The sequence below is a fragment of the Sorex fumeus genome, unplaced genomic scaffold (assembly GCF_029834395.1).
Source record: "Sorex fumeus unplaced genomic scaffold, SorFum_2.1 ptg000008l, whole genome shotgun sequence".
In the NCBI taxonomy this organism is placed as follows: Eukaryota; Metazoa; Chordata; class Mammalia; order Eulipotyphla; family Soricidae; genus Sorex; species Sorex fumeus.
Window position 1 is genome coordinate 32,165,785 of NW_026606065.1, and position 16,033 is coordinate 32,181,817.

The following is a 16,033-nucleotide window of genomic DNA, read 5'->3' on the forward strand; positions in this document are numbered from 1 at the left end:
ATGTCAACTCATTGTCTCTGATTATAGATTCTGAAGTCTCTGAACATCCTGATTCCTCAATACTGAAATTCCAATAGAAGCACATTAAACTCCACAAACAAAAAAACAGTAACAAAGAAGGCTCAACTAGAAATATACAGTAAATTCTTAGACAAGGACTTAACCCCGTAACAAAACATAACAATTTTCCCATTAAATTGATTTTTTATGCTTATTGATTTCATTGGGCTAGAGCGATAGCATAGCGGTAGGGCGTTTGCCTTACAAGCGGCCAACATGGTCGACCTGAGTTCGATTCCTCTGCCCCTCTTGGAGAGCCCGGCAAGCTACTGAGAGTACCTCGCCCGCACTGCAGAGCTTGGCAAGCTTCTTGTGACGTACTCGATATGCCAAACACAGTAACAAGTCTCATGATGGAGACATTACTGGGCCCGCTCGAGCAAATCGATGAACAATGGGAGGACCATGACCGTGATTGATTTCATTATTGAAGCTTTGCTATCTAATCATTTTCAACTTAAGAACTGTATATTTGTGGGCATCTTAAGGGAGACTTTTGTTGTCACCATGGAATATGCATGGACAAACTGGTCTAATCTAAACATCAGCTGATGTGGGTATTTTGTTTGAAAATATAACACTTCACCCCCTACTCCCACCCCCCTGCCCCACTGTCCTGCAGGCTGAAATCATTTTCCAAATGCTCCGAGTGGAATTAATTTCTTGACTCTCTCTCTCTCTCTCTCTCTCTCTCTCTTTCTCTCTCTCTCTCCCCTTTTCTTTTTGGGTCACACCTGGTGATAGCGCAGCGGTAGGGCGTTTGCCTTGCACGCAGCCAACATGGCCGACCCGAGTTCGATTCCTCCGCTCCTCTCGGAGAGCCTGGCAAGCTACCGAGAGTATCTCGCCCGCACGGCAGAGCCTGGCAAGCTACCTGTGACATATTCGATATGCCAAACACAGTAACAACAAAGTCTCCAATGGAGATGTTACTGGGCCCACTCGAGCAAATCGATGATCAACGGGAGGGCCTTTACCTTTTTACCTTACCTGGTGATGCACAGAGATTACTTCTGGCTCTGCACTCAGGAATTCCTCCTGGTGGTGCTTAGAGGACCACATGGGATCCTGGGAATCAAACCCGATCCGGCTGTGTGCAAGGCAAATGCCCTACCCGCCGTGCTTTCACTCTGGCCCCTCTTAACTCTCTTTACAGCTGCTTGTTCATTATGCATTGCCTATTCTTGGGCTCTCAATAGAGTATTATCTGCAATGTACTGTATCTGATATGGGGATGGCAGCAGGGAGAGCTGAGCAATCATGCTGCCCTCTGACACAGTGGTGAAAACGCCTTTTATTCCAGCTTTGCAAACAAATAAAGGAATTTAAGAATGATGGTCTAAGCAAGTGGGAACTTGGGAATCAGGATTGTTAAGGATGGTAATAAAAGAATAAGGATACCAACAATAGAGTGTTAGGGCATTTGGATTGGGTTCAAGGGTGTTTAGAATTGATGACAAAATGGAGAAAGGGCATATTGCTATCTTACACAGAAGCATACCACTCCATCTTGCTGCATGACCCACTCCCTGGAGGTCATCTACAGAATCAGATCCTTCAGCCGGTGAAAGTATTTTGAGGTTGTGATCTGTTCAGACCTTGACTCTTCTCAATAGATAGGCTAGAGGGAAGAGGAATATCCACAGCATTCCTCACCACCAGGAAAGAGAGGTTTAGCATCTCTCTCTCTCTCTCTCTCTCTCTCTCTCTCTCTCTCTCTCTCTTTCTCTCTCTCCCCCTCCCTCCCTCCCTCCCTCCCTCCCTCCCTCCCTCCCTCATCTTCAAAGGTGATACCTGCAAAGGAAGGGCACTTTGAAGGCACCTGGTCTTTTTTAAATCATTGATCTCCTCCACGCCTCCATTATAAATGTAATACACTATCTTTATGAGAAGAGGAAGCAGGACAGAACAGTTAAAAAACCCAAAACACAGGTCAGGGAGCACAAGCCTGGCAGGATTCCATCCCTGACCCCATCTGCTCCTCTTTCAAGCACCACCACTATGTGTAACACTCACAGCAACAGCCAAGCAGAAAGAAAAGAATATTAACTATAATCACTTTTTCTCAGATCTATCATTTCTTTTACAATATGTGAGATGACAAGGACATTCTATTTGGAAATGGGTCTCGCCAGCATTACTCAGGTGGTCTGAGGTGGGTCTCTTCCAGGGGGACTCTCAGGTTTGCAGTTCAGCATGAGGGCCAGAGAATGCAGTGCTGATCAGGGGCTGTGGCCCTGGGGATGACCTGGGTGACCTCAGTGAGTGGTGCTAGAGGTCTCCAAAGCCACATCTGCTGGTGATCAGGTGACCAGGAATAAACCCTCAGCACTGCCAGGAATGGGCCCCAAAATTTAAACATCCAATTATGACATATAATTTGTATGTCTAATTTCTCTTTAGAGTGCCTTAGGGTAAATCTATAGTTAGGAGGGTTATGCTAAACTATGATGAACATTCTGTCACTGTCACTGTCCTCCCGTTGTTCATCGATTTGCTCGAGTGAGCCAAGTAACGTCTCCATTGTGAGACTTGTTGTTACTGTGTTTAGCATATTAAATATGTCTCGAGTAGCTTGCCAGGCTCTCTAAGAGGGGCGGAGGAATCGAACCTGGGTCGGCCGGGTTGGCGGCGTGCAAGACAAACACCCTACCCACTATGCTATCGCTCCAGCCCAATGCAGACATCAGGATTAAAAATAAAAGAGGAAGCCCTTCAACAATTACTTTAGACTATGAGGCAGCATTATCTTTGGTATAGCACAGCGGTAGGGTGTTTGCTTTGCTCGCAGCCAACATGGCCGACCCGAGTTCGATTCCTCCGCCCCTCTTGGAGAGCCTCGGCAAGCTACCAAGAGTATCTCGCCTGCATGGCAGAGCCTGGCAAGCTACCCATGATGTATTCGATATGCCAAACACAGTAACAACAAATTGTTACTGGGCCCGCTCGAGCGAATCGATGAACAACGGGAGGACAGGACAGGACTTTCACAAGGAACTTTAGGTTCCTAACCAAAAGAAGAAAGTAACCTTCGAACTGACAGCAGCCCAAAGAAAAGGGGCATCCAAACCTGATTCTGTGTGGTCCCTTTAGTCTTATGAGCTTTAGACTTGCAATGAGAAGGGGGACCAAGAAAAAGGAAGAAAGGAAAAGAAGGAGGAGAAATTAGAACACTTCTGACATTCTAAGCTGTATATATTTGTGCAGAGACTATCGCTCGGAATGAGATTTCTGAGTCAGGTGAATCATCCTCCTTTTCTTTTTTATGGACAAAATGCCAAAAGACAGAGGCAACCACAGGTGGCAAGGGGCGGACAGGGCCATTGCATGTGACCTGGCATCCCCAGCCTCAGGCGACAAGGCCACTTAGGAAGACATGCCAGGACACACTCTTCCAAAAGAGATTGGTTTATTTTGTACTTAACAAGCAGCTGGAATATCTCATTAGAGACTAAGCATTTGGGGACTCGGATCCAAGTGACCCGCACTGCCACTGGATCCAAGCTGACATTTGCATGAGAAAGATGAAGGTCCCTGGCCTGATAATACTCCCTGCATGTCCCTGAAGAATTGGTCTCCAGAGAAACAGCTTTCTGCAACATTGAGGTGTTCGCTAACTCTCAGCCTGGGCACCACTGAGGAGGTGAACCTGACCAAACAAAGGTGTGAGCTAGGATGTGGTGGGTTTCTCGATGTTGCTTGGCGAGCTCCCAACTTCGGGACCCTGTCAATAAGTCAACATTTTCAGTCCTGTCTCAGTGCTGTTTGATGTTGACATGAGCCTCAGACTCACTAAAATGTCACAATTTGGGGGTGGTTGCCATATTTGTGTTCACTCCCTCCTCCCCAAGTGGCTGCTCCCAAAATAAATTCCAGGCCATGCCGGTTCCAGGAGCTTGTTTTTGCTATCTGCCCGACTACAGTTCCTCCCAGTACAGTTGCAAATGTGCCAGGGAAGGTCCTGCTCTCATGCATTATTCAGGGGCTTCTGTGATGATTTGGTTCAGCGGTGCCCTGTTTTGCGCTGCCTTGCGGGGATTTGGGCAGGGGGACACCTCAGAGCGCTCTACTCTGCAAATCTCTGCTTTATGCATGCGGCCATTCACCTGAAGCCTGGAGCCGCCCCAGAGTGAGATAAGGCCCAATTCTGTCTCCCTCGCAGCTCTAATCCCAGCCAGCCAAAGCTGAACAACAGATAGTACACTGAGATTGTGTTATCAGGCCATTCAGCCCCAGACTCTTAGCTAATTTCTCAAGCACCATTTTTAAGGAATGGGAGATTCAGACAACGTGGAATCGAGGGTGCAGCTCCACTGCATTCGCTTTGCATGAGGCAGATTGGAATTAGAATATTTAAGAGCAAGACCCGTGTTCCAATATTTAGGCCTCTATTTGACAATTATGAGGCAAACTTTCCTAAAATATCTTAAGAACTAAAAAAATGAAAATTGAAAAAAAATCTGTCCAGATTTTGCCAGGTTCTACATAAAAGATTCTGCATTAGGACATTCCTAGATTCTGCTGGCTGGGCTGTGGGAGCATGGCAGCCTATGGAGTAAAATGCCTGGGAGCTCTGCACTTGATTCTACCCCTTGCCAAGTATCTGAAAAAGAGCATTCTGGATCATCCCCTTATGCAAAGATGACAGACTGAGTCAAAATTCCATATGAAGTTAACATTGCTGACAATAACATTAAGTTTGGAAAGCAACCTGGACACTTTTCAAAAAAAAGAGGAATCAATCTTCCACATGACCCAGCAATTCCACTTCTTGGAAGTTACACCAAAGGTCCAAATACTCTACTCAGAAAAGACATTTGCTCTTCTATATTCATTTCCGCACTATTCACAATAGCCCAAATTCGGAAACAACCCAAATGTCCAAGAATAGATGACTGGATAAAGAAACTGTGGTATATCAACACAGTGGAATACTACTGAACTGTGAAAAAAGATGAAATTATGCAAGTTAATGCTATCTGGATGGACTTGGAGAGTATCAAACTGAGTGAAGGTATTCAGGGAAAGGACAGAAACAGAATGGTATCCCTCATATTCTTTATTGGTATAAAGAAACACAGTAGGGAAACAAAAAAATATCCAAAGGCAGCAGAAACTGAAAATTGATCTTTAACAGAAAGCAGGTCACTGTAGGAAGGTGGAAAGGAACAGAAAAAAATTGTGGGTGGTAGACACTGGGACAATGATGGCGGAAAGCTGACACTTTGGTGGATGGTATACTAATGAAATGTGCATGAAACTTTGTTATCAATATTGTAAATCATGGTGCCTAAAATTTAAAAATGAAAAAATGGTTAACATTTATTGAGTGCACATGAGAGCAAACATAATTCTAATTTAGTGTCTCAATCATTTAGTCATAAGAAATAGCCCTTTGCATCCACCACAAACTTTTAGTTGATGTCTGTAGTATCACTAATGAGTTCCAACATCTCTGACATCATTCTCTCTCTCTTTCTCTCTCTCTCTCCCTCTCTTTCTTTCTCTCTCCGTACTTGGGATAGAATCCAGGGCTTCACATATTCAAGGCAGGTGCTCTACCCTAGAGCTTGTTACCTCTGCCATCATCTTGTAAGTGAAAAGATATTTTAGAGAAATAATTTGTGGGTTCAGTATTTGTTGTGAAGCTGTACAAAAAATGAATCTGTACACAAAAATGAGCCTCTTGGTGGGGGAAGGGGGGCTAGTGTTGGCCTCTGAGGGAACAGCAGGCAAAGTGCAGCTCTACTCACAGGGTCAGGAGTAGGCAGAGAAGCACGTGGCTTCACCTCAGGAGAGTGCAGGTCCAGAGAGAGCTCGAGATTCTTAGAAGGTGTCGTGGAAAAATTTTCCTGAGCATAGCACAAAACAGCATGGAAAATTTAGATGCGGTGAAAGGGCATTAGAGACAAGACAGAATTACTGTAGTTGCATTGGTTTGAACACTTCCAAGGAAGCCAAAAGCTGTAGTAATGTCAGGACAATAAAGGATGTTAGAAATAGCTCTGCGAGAGAATCCGGAGAGCCAGAGATCCTGTAATGTTACAATTCTCTCAGTCTTCAAAATAGACTTTTTTTTTTAATACAATGCAACAAAGACTCAGAAATATGTTCAAAGGAGCTTGCTGGATCTTTAGTTGGCAGTTTCAAAGCATTTATTAAGAAAAGAAGATTCAAAATATATATACTCATAGGTCAAACTCTACTTATTTGAATGCAGCATGGATGCAACATTTCAAACATGCTGGAAGCTTCACTTAGGGCACAGTGGGGGGAAATATAGGATGGAAGAAAGGTGGATTTGAGTTTCAATTTCTGGGATATCTCGCCTGCAGAGGGACCCACTGAGAGCCTTTGTTTCTTCATCTGGCCAGGACAGAAATGCTTCCTTTACAGGCTTGTGGGAATTGTTGAAAGAATGGTTAGAAAGGCAGCCTCAGAGTCAGACACCCAGCAGACTCCCAGCCTAAGAGCACACTCGACTTCAACCATCTCCTTTCTCATCAGTCTATCAGATCCTCAGAAACTATAAGCAGAGTGACATCTTCAATATTAAACAAGGGGGCATTAATAATAAAAGCAACCCACAGGCAATGCATCTCGATTTGTACAAGGCATTTGCTGTTTTCAAAACATTCTCTTCATTCATTATTGCACTTGATCCGCTCTACACAACTCTAGCATCAATGAAGTTTTACAAATGTGGAGACCCATGTCTGGGAGACAGAAGATGTTCCTAGTTTAAACAAGTAGAATGGAGCTTGGGTTTTCTTCAGTTACCATATTCATTGATTGCTTTATTTAAAACGATTAGTTGAGGGTCTACTAGGTTCTTAGGATGAGAGTGGAAGATTCTGCCTGACTTCTAGGAGCACGTCACTTAGCACTGTAGCATTGTCCTCTCTTTGTTCATCGATTTGCTCGAGCAGGCACCAGTAACATCTCCATTGAGAGACTTGTTACTGTTTTTGGCATATTAAATATGTCACGGATAGCTTGACAGGCTTTGCCGTGTGGGCAGAATACTCTCCGTAGCTTGCCAGGCTCTCCAAGAGGGACAGAGGAATCGAACCCAGGTCAGCTGCATGCAAGGCAAACGCTCTACCTTTTATGCTACTGCTCCGGCCCTTATATTAACCCACATTGTCATATTTTGCTCTAGCATCAAGAATTAGGAAGCAAATGTTGAGTAGTTTCTCTTTTCTTTTTTCCTTTCTTTCTTTCTTTCTACCTTTTTTTTTTTTATAATTTGAGGATTCCACTGATTCATATGCTAGTTCCTATTTATCTGCAACCCAGTGAAAAGGAGGGCTCAGAAGAAAACTGGTACAGAGGATTGCAGAGATAGTACAGTGGATAGGGTGCTTGCCCTGCATGTGGTTGAGTCAGGCTCAATCCCTGGCACCCCTGATGATCCCCCAGAGCCCTGCCAGGCGTGCCCGTAAACTTAGAGTCAGGAGTAAGCCTTGGGCACTACCAGATATGGACCCCTCAAGCCAAAAACAAAAATAAGAAACTACTAGAAAGTTCAAGTTAGTACAATCTCCAAGTAAACTACAAAGTTGAGGGGACACTCATTCTGAATAAGAAACTCTTTCTGAGCTGTGGTTTAGACACCAATCTGGAGACATATAATGTCTTATGGTCAACTTTTTTGTGATGCAAAACAAGAGGGATAAGTAGATCATTAGAGGATAGCAAGTTGACATTTTGATTTTTAAATAATTTACCAGTAAATGCCTCTGTCTAGAAAAACTACCAATATCAATCTTTTGATATACCAAATTATAAGACATATGTGTAAATACTTCCCTATAATTGGACCAGTAGGTGACTACCTCATGTAAGTTTTCCAAAATAATGGTTTACTTACTGGGAATTCTCTAAAAAGGCCCCCATGGTGTTTGTTTGCTTGTTCTTATGTCAATGAGTCCCTGAATCTAAACCTATTATTGAATTTCATTAGCACATTGTTGTATCATTATCTCACTGATGCTCAAATGACCAGTATTGATCATATGGCCAATAGAAACTTATTTAAGAGGGAACTGGGTCCTTTTGGCACATCTCTCAGAGCCTTTAATGTACTTTTGGGGGCCTTTTTAGACTTTTAGTCCAAATTCTTAAATGAATTGTCCACATTGCATAAGTTCCATAATTTAAAAGATGGCATTAGAGTTTGATGTTTTGCATAGTTCCAAACATAGTGCCTGCTATGAGTCATGGTCCCCAAATCCTCTCTCTCACTCCCTCCAGGCAGATGAAGCAAAATTGGTCTCAACAGCACATGTACATGGACTGGAAATCAGCTGCATGCTCTCATCAGCCCGTGCATCAAGAGGTATCTGGTGCTTCCTTGTCTTTCTGTTGATCTTTTCTTTTTGAGGGGGGTTTGGATCACATCTAGCAGTTCTCAGGCTTACGCCTAGCTCTGTGCTCTGGTAACACTCCTGGAGGTGTGGGAGGTGGGTGGGTACCACATTGGGTGCCATATGTGGTGCCAGGGATCCGACTAGAATGCAAGTGCAAGGCAGGTACCTAAACATCTGAACCATCTCTCCAGCGGCTCCTCATCTTAAACTCATAGATATGGGCTTTTCCTCCATGCTAAGAGCAACAAGGGAGAGAAATTGGGGACACTGTACACTGGTGAAGGGACAGGTGTTGGAACATCATATGACTAAAACCCAATCACGAACAACTTTGTAACTGTGTCTCTCATGTTGGTTCAATAAAAACATCAAAATAATTTTTAAGATTAGTGAAAAATCACACACACACACACACAGAACAACAGGCAAGGCTCTTGGTTTTAATGGCGGTGTCATTTCATAAACTAATTTAGGAGAAACCAAATTCTGCTGGGAGTCATTCAGATCCCTCCCCAGGCTCTCTCTAAAGTCCATGCATTGATTCTAACAGCCAAGTGACTTCCAGAAGCCCTGCTTTCCAGAGGGACACTCAAGGGGAACTCTTAGCTGAGGTTGGCTTCAAAGCACTGCTAGAATTCAGCCTAATTAATAAATCAAGGACATAAATTCAGAATAAATACTTGAACAAATGTTGAAATCACCCAGAAAAAAGAATCCATTCGTTCTGTCTCAAGTTTGCCTTTGGGTATTCCCTTCATTAATTCAAACGTTGAACACAGTGACCTAAAGTTGCAAATATTTTTCTTCCGGCATGATTGGAGCATCTGAGAGGTAATAGCTTTCAACATTCATTTCTTAGATATTTTAAAACACTCAAGTGAGGACACTTATTTTCCCACTTTCCTCTGCTTTATGTAAATCTGAAGAAATAACCTTTAAGATGTTCTAAACAGATAGCTTCGGGCTGCTGGAGGTGGCTTTTAGCTTTTTGCAATCAATACATAGATTAAAAATAAGGGAACACGTCCCTGAAGAAGCAAAATAACGCGACTGTAATTCCTTTGCTTTGTGAACTTCCCCAAACACTCCCCCCACCTCGCATTTATTATTTCCCCTGGAAATAAGCATCTGACTTATCAGAAAAGAAAAGAAGCAGGCTGTCTGTCCTTTGAAAATTGACACCGTTTCTTTGGGTGGCTTTTCCCATGAAATGGGAAGTGACCATTTCCAAGCCAAGCCAATCTAAACTGAAAATCAATTTCAAACCAGGAAAACGGGCTGAAGAGAGAGTACTCTGGGTAGGGTGCTTCCATCCCTGGCATCCCATATGAGCACCTCCTGGTGTGTCCCTGCCCCCTCCCCCAGCAAAAGCCAAAACAAAATAAAACCAGAAAACAGAACAGAAGGGAGAAAGGAAAAAAAAAATAGCAGCAGTAAAAGAGCACCACCATCAAAAACCAACTTTCAGTTTCAGGGCATGAAAAACCGCCAGGGGGCTCTCCAATCTTTCCAAACACTGGGTCAGGCCCGAGACGAGACTGTTTTTCTAGTATCTAATTGCCACAAATCAATATTACCTATTAATGTACATTACAGAGACAAGCTACAGACTCGTGACACTTTACACTCAAGTTAAGAAGAGAATTTCCTATAAAAATTCTAGGGGCCTACTGCGATTGTAAGTCAACACTGCAATGAGTTGCACCTGCGATTTCCTGTCTGCTCTAGCATAAAAAATCCCAGCACTGCAGATTTCATCAAAGGTTAAAACTGAATTGGAAGCACTGTGTATATAATGGAATACATTGACCTCCAGTGGATATTAAAGGAGTTTCGCCTCCTGCCACCTCATCAAGGCAGCCCCCAGACAGGCTGCACACAACAGTTCCAAGGCACTCACTGACCCTTTCCTGGGGCAGAAGGAAGTTGCTGGGACCATTAGTTCTAGAGCTTTTCCACTCACGCTGAGAGCTTGATGGTGCTGATGGTGTTTACAGCCCGCCCCTCAATAGACTCTTGGAAGGAAGAGGGTATTTACATTTTCCCTTTAAGCCAGAAGAAGAGATGAGGGCAGGCAGAACCTGGTGGATGCCTGGTGGCAGAATGAGAGGTTTGAACCTACAGGGACATACCAGAAATGCAGTTTTATCTGAAGCTCCAGCCAAGAGACAGCTCCCTACCAACACTACCAGGAAAATGGGGAAATAAAAGTGCTCCCCAAAGCCTATCAGATTCATTAAGCCATCAACAACACTTGTGAACAAACTCACAAAGCCCCTCTGAGCTTTTTGAGGAAATGGTTTTCTGTTGGATGTCTTCTCTCTAGTGGTAAAATAGTCCCGGTGGGAGGTAAGCATGAAGAACAGCTCTGTTGGAAAGGGGCTGGAATGGGGGTAGGCAAATCTCCAGGGTGTCTGGGGGCTGGACTCTGCCACCTTCTGGTCAAGAGAACTTTCCCAGCACTTGACCTGGAGGAGAGGAAAAAGGAAAAAGGGGCCCCACTTGGTTTTGTATCACTGTCCCTCTTGATCAGAACTTCTGCACACTCTTTTATTCCTAAAATCGAGGATGATCATTGAATACACTTCTATTCTGGGAAGGGTTTTGCTCCTGACTCAGGTACCCAAAAGATGAATTCTGGAAAAGCCACGGTATCCTTTATGATATCCTACACTGCTGGGCATATGCCAACAGATGGACCCAGATGTGAGCTAGATGGGAACTGTCGGGACTTTCAGCAACATGTTTTTTTTTTTTACATTTTTTTTTCTTTTTATTAGTGAAACACCATGAAGTACAGTTGTAGATTTACAATTTTTGTGCTTGGGTTTCGATTATACAATGATCAAATACCCATCCCTCCACCAGTGCCCATTTTCCACCACCATGGATAATATCCCTCCCACCCCCATCCCCCCCATCCCACCCTGCCTCTGTGACAGGGCATTCCCTTTTGTTCTCTCTCTCCTTTTGGGTGTTGTGGTCTGCAAAAGAGGCATTGAGTGGCAAACATGTTCAGTCCATAGTCTACTTTCAACATGCATCTCCCCTCCTGGGAGGATCCTCCAAACACACTTGATTTGGTGCTCCCTTCTCTATCTGAGCTGCCCTTTCCCCTAGAATGCCCGGCTGGCCTCTAAGCTATGGAGGTTTTCCTCCTGGTGCTGATCTCAGCTATTCTTGGGTATTAATCTCATATTTTGTTCAGCAACATGTTTTTGAGTTGGTCATTTTCCAGGTTTGATTCCTAGTAGTAGTTCCTTAGTTTACCTTACTCATTTTAGAATTTCAAAGGGTGCCTCTTTGGAAGAAACTTTTCCCATTTTTAATCCAGAATTTCATTTAATTCCTGTCCTTTTACCATTTTGCCATGGCCCACGGCTGAAGTTCAGTCTTGGACTTGTTTGTAGAACTCACCATTAATCACAGTCCTGCCACTCCAGAAGAGTAAAAGGACTAAATGCAGACCCTCTGATAGAGAAGGATCAAGAATCTCTCTCCTTTGAGGGATTTTTGGTGACTGCATGGTGCCAGATACTTGATGGTGTGTGCAGTGAAGCTATATACATAGAGAAATTCAGTCAGACCACTGAAAACCTGTAATATTGTACAGTGATGTTGTGTCAACATAAAGGGAAATAAGGCAATTTCTTTCTCTTAAAAAAATCCACACAGGTTGTTCCATTCGAGGCAACCTGGAGAGGGAAGGGTGAGTTCCCTTCCCCACCCCAACAGAGCCAGCCCTGACAGCCAAAAACCGACAGAACTCAACCACCACCAGGCTCACGGCCGCTCTCCACTAGCTCAGACAAGCCTCACGCAAGGATGAATCTATTCCTGAACCGCACAACTGCAATATCTCATACTTTGCACCACTAATATACCAAGAGTAGCACACCACATTTAATGGGGTTTAAAGCAGAAGACAACCAATGTTAGGGGGAAACATATTTATACAGATATTGATGTAAGCACATAAAGTTCAACCTTTAACAACATGTTACTTATCTCTTATGGAAGGTCTTAATGGCTCCTGGGTGAAATACAACAATCCTAACATACTTTCCTCTAGGAAATCTTTTTTGGATCATTTTTAGCAGATTATTAATAACAATGATACAAAATAAATTACTTTAGTTCTGCTTTGGGGGCAGGGTTTGGGGTTCGGGATGGAAACATTCAAAATATGGTGGTGGGAAAGTGTAATGGTGGTGGGATTGGTGTTCAAATATTAAATGTAATCAGATATTGTGAACAACTTTATTAAAATAAATAAAAATTAATTTATAAAAGAAACCATAAGACATGAACTAGAGAGATAGTACAGTGGGTGGGTGCTTGCCCTGCATGCAGATAACCAGGGTTCAACCTCTGCATCATACACTTAGGGATTACTCCTGAGGGTCCCCAGACCACCACTAGGAGTGATCCCTAAGCGTGAACCAAGAGAAGCCTTGAGCACAGGTAGGTGCAGTCTGCCAATAAATAAACAAAAAAAGTCCAAAAAGATAGAGAACATTAAACTCAAGCTAGAAAAAAAGACGAAGATGAGTTCAGACACCAGTGCAGTAAAAAACCAATAACAGGGAAATTCACGGAATCCCAAAATATGTTTTTTGAAAAGGTCAATAAAATTGATAAATTGGGGCTGGTGAGAGAGTCAGTGGTGATAGGTAGGCTACTCATCTTACACAAGCTGACTCGGGTCTGATCCCAGGCATTGCAAATAGTCCCCCAGGTCCTCTAGGAGTGACTCCTGAGCCAGGAGTGACTCCTGTCTTTTATTTCCACTAAAGACAGTTGGATATAGCTCAAGAACAAACAAACCAAAATGAAATTTAATAGAATAACCACGGTCCTCCCGTTGTTCATCGATTTGCTCAAGTGGGCCCAGTAACGTCTCCATCATGAGACTTGTTGTTACTGTGTCTGGCATATTGAATACATCACAGGTAGCTTGCCAGGCTCTGCCGTGTGGGCGAGACACTCTCGGTAGCTTGCCAGGCTCTCCGAGAGGGGCAGAGGAATCAAACTCGAGTCGGCCATGTTGGCTGTGTGCAAGGCAAACGCCCTACCGCTGTGCTATCGCTCCAGCCCCAATAGAATAACCAGAAGATAGAAATTAATAACATAAAGAAAATGATTGAAGACATTACTACAGATCTGAAAAACATTATATTAAACAATAAAAATGAGTTTTTAAAAAGCTGATAATATCGATATCCCGAGCAAATGACAGAGTATTTGGTTTTGGACAAAGAACAGATAGCTATATTTTTAAGACTAGTTTTTAATTTTCTTTTTAATTGAATCACTGTGAGCTATAACTATAAAGCTTTCATGTTTGAGTTTCAGTCATACAATGATGAATACCCATCCCTCCACTCAGTGTACATTTTCCACCACCAATATCCCCAATATCCCCCCCATCCCACCCCTCCTCCTGCATCTTTGGCAATTTCCCTCTTACTATCTTTCTACTTATGGGCATTATGATAAGGATAATGAGAGGTCATTATGTTTGGTCCTTTATCTACTTTCAGTACAAATCTCCCATCCCAAGCAATCTCTCCAACCATCAATGGAATACTATGCAGCCATTAGGAAAGATAAAGTAATGAAATTTGCTTGTAAGTGTATGGATATGTAGTGAAATGAGTCAGAATATGCTAAGTGAAAGGAGTCAGAAAGAGAGGGCCAGACATTGTATGATTGCACTCATTTGTGAAATATAAACTATCATAATATGAGACTAAAATCTAAGGACAGTAGAAATAAGGATCAGGAAAACTGCTCCACCGTTGGAAACCTGCCTCATGAGCTGGGGGAGAAAGCAGCTGGAACAGAGAAGGGGTCGGTCACTAAAAATAGTTTTTGATCTACATCCTTAAATTAACTCTAGACCCCAAAGAAAGGGAATTTCTAAGAAAAAGAAAACGCTAGAGACTGTATGTTTGGTCTTTTACCCCAGCCCTAAACTCATATGTTCAAAGATAATTCCCAGCATGATATCGAAATGTGGGATCTTTGGGATGAAAGACAATAAAATCAGGGGGGTGGAGAAATGGTATAAAAAGTAGATATTTCCTTGAACATGGACACTTCAGCTGGCCAAGATCATGGCAGGCTGTGATCCCAAACAAGTAATCATGATTAAGTGAAGTCAGAATGGTGAATCACCTATAATGGAATAATTACTTCATAAAAGAAAATAGAAAACTAGGCCTCTCTCTAAGCCATATGAAGATAGAGTAAAAGAATCACACTCCAGAAAAGGCCTCATTGCACACTGAAGCTCCCACACCTCTGTCTTGAATTTCCCAACTTCCAGAATTGTGAGAATTTATTTTCTGTTATCTGAGCCAACCAGTCTGTGATACCTAGTTAGTAGTTAGTGTTCTAACAAGAAATAAGGGAACTGTTTCTCAGCCATCCTTCCCCTGTTCAGTGATATTTGATGGAGGTAAGACCTGCTTGAAGAGATGTGAACAGAGCCTATGGCAGTCTTTAGATTGGGACTTTGGAAGCCAATCTTGTTGGTACTGTTTGGACTACACCTGGCAATTCTCAAGAGTATCTCTGGGCTGTGCACTCATTAATTATTCTTGGTCATGCTCCGGGGACCAGATGGGATGCTGGGGATCAAATCTGGGTCAGCCTCGTGCAAGGCAAGCATCTCACCTGCTGTACTATCTCTCTAGTTGTGGGAAAAAAAATTTAATCTAGAATTTACTGACTCAACTGCTGACACTTACTAATAATAAATGCAAAACCTATCACTGATTTCCCACCGAGAGGTATTACAGGCTTAACTATGTCTCTGCAAAAGATATCGAAGTCCTAAATTCTATTTCTCTGATATAGGAATTGTGTTTTTGTAGAGATTCAAGTTAAGATGAGGTCATCAACAATGAGAGATATCATTTCACACCAGTAAGAATGGCTTTCACAAAAAGAAAAAAAAATAGACAAAGACAATCAATGCTGGGATTTGGTGACTGAGGAAAGTTCCTCTTTCTTGTTGATACAAATTGGTTCAGCTTATATTTAAAAAAAATAGTATGGGGACTCTTTTAAAACTTAAAAACAGAACTATCATACTTTCCAATAATTCTACCTTGGCATCTATTCTAAGAGGACGAAAGCACAAATTTGAAAAATTACATGTAAATCTATGTTCATTGCAGTGCTATTTACAATAGCCAGGATCTGGAAACAACCCAAGAGCCCAACAACAGATGAACGAATAAATAAATTGTGGCATAAAGACACAATGGAATACTATTTAGTTATTAGAATGATGAAATCTTGCATTTTGTGACAACATGGATGGAACTAGAGGGATTTGTGATAAGCAAAATAAATCAGAAAAAGAAAGACAAGAACTGAACAGTCATACCCTCAGGTAGTATATTAAGAAAACGGGGCAAGAGAATAGACAATGTCCAAGGGAGTAAACAATCTATCTTAGATTCTGATGCTGACAGAACTGAGCTTACCAAGCCAATGGATGGAGGGGCACCAAAAGGATCTTAAGGACAGTGATGAAGGAATACTGGAACTGGTGGTGGGTGTGAGTTGGGAATATTGTATCCTTAAAA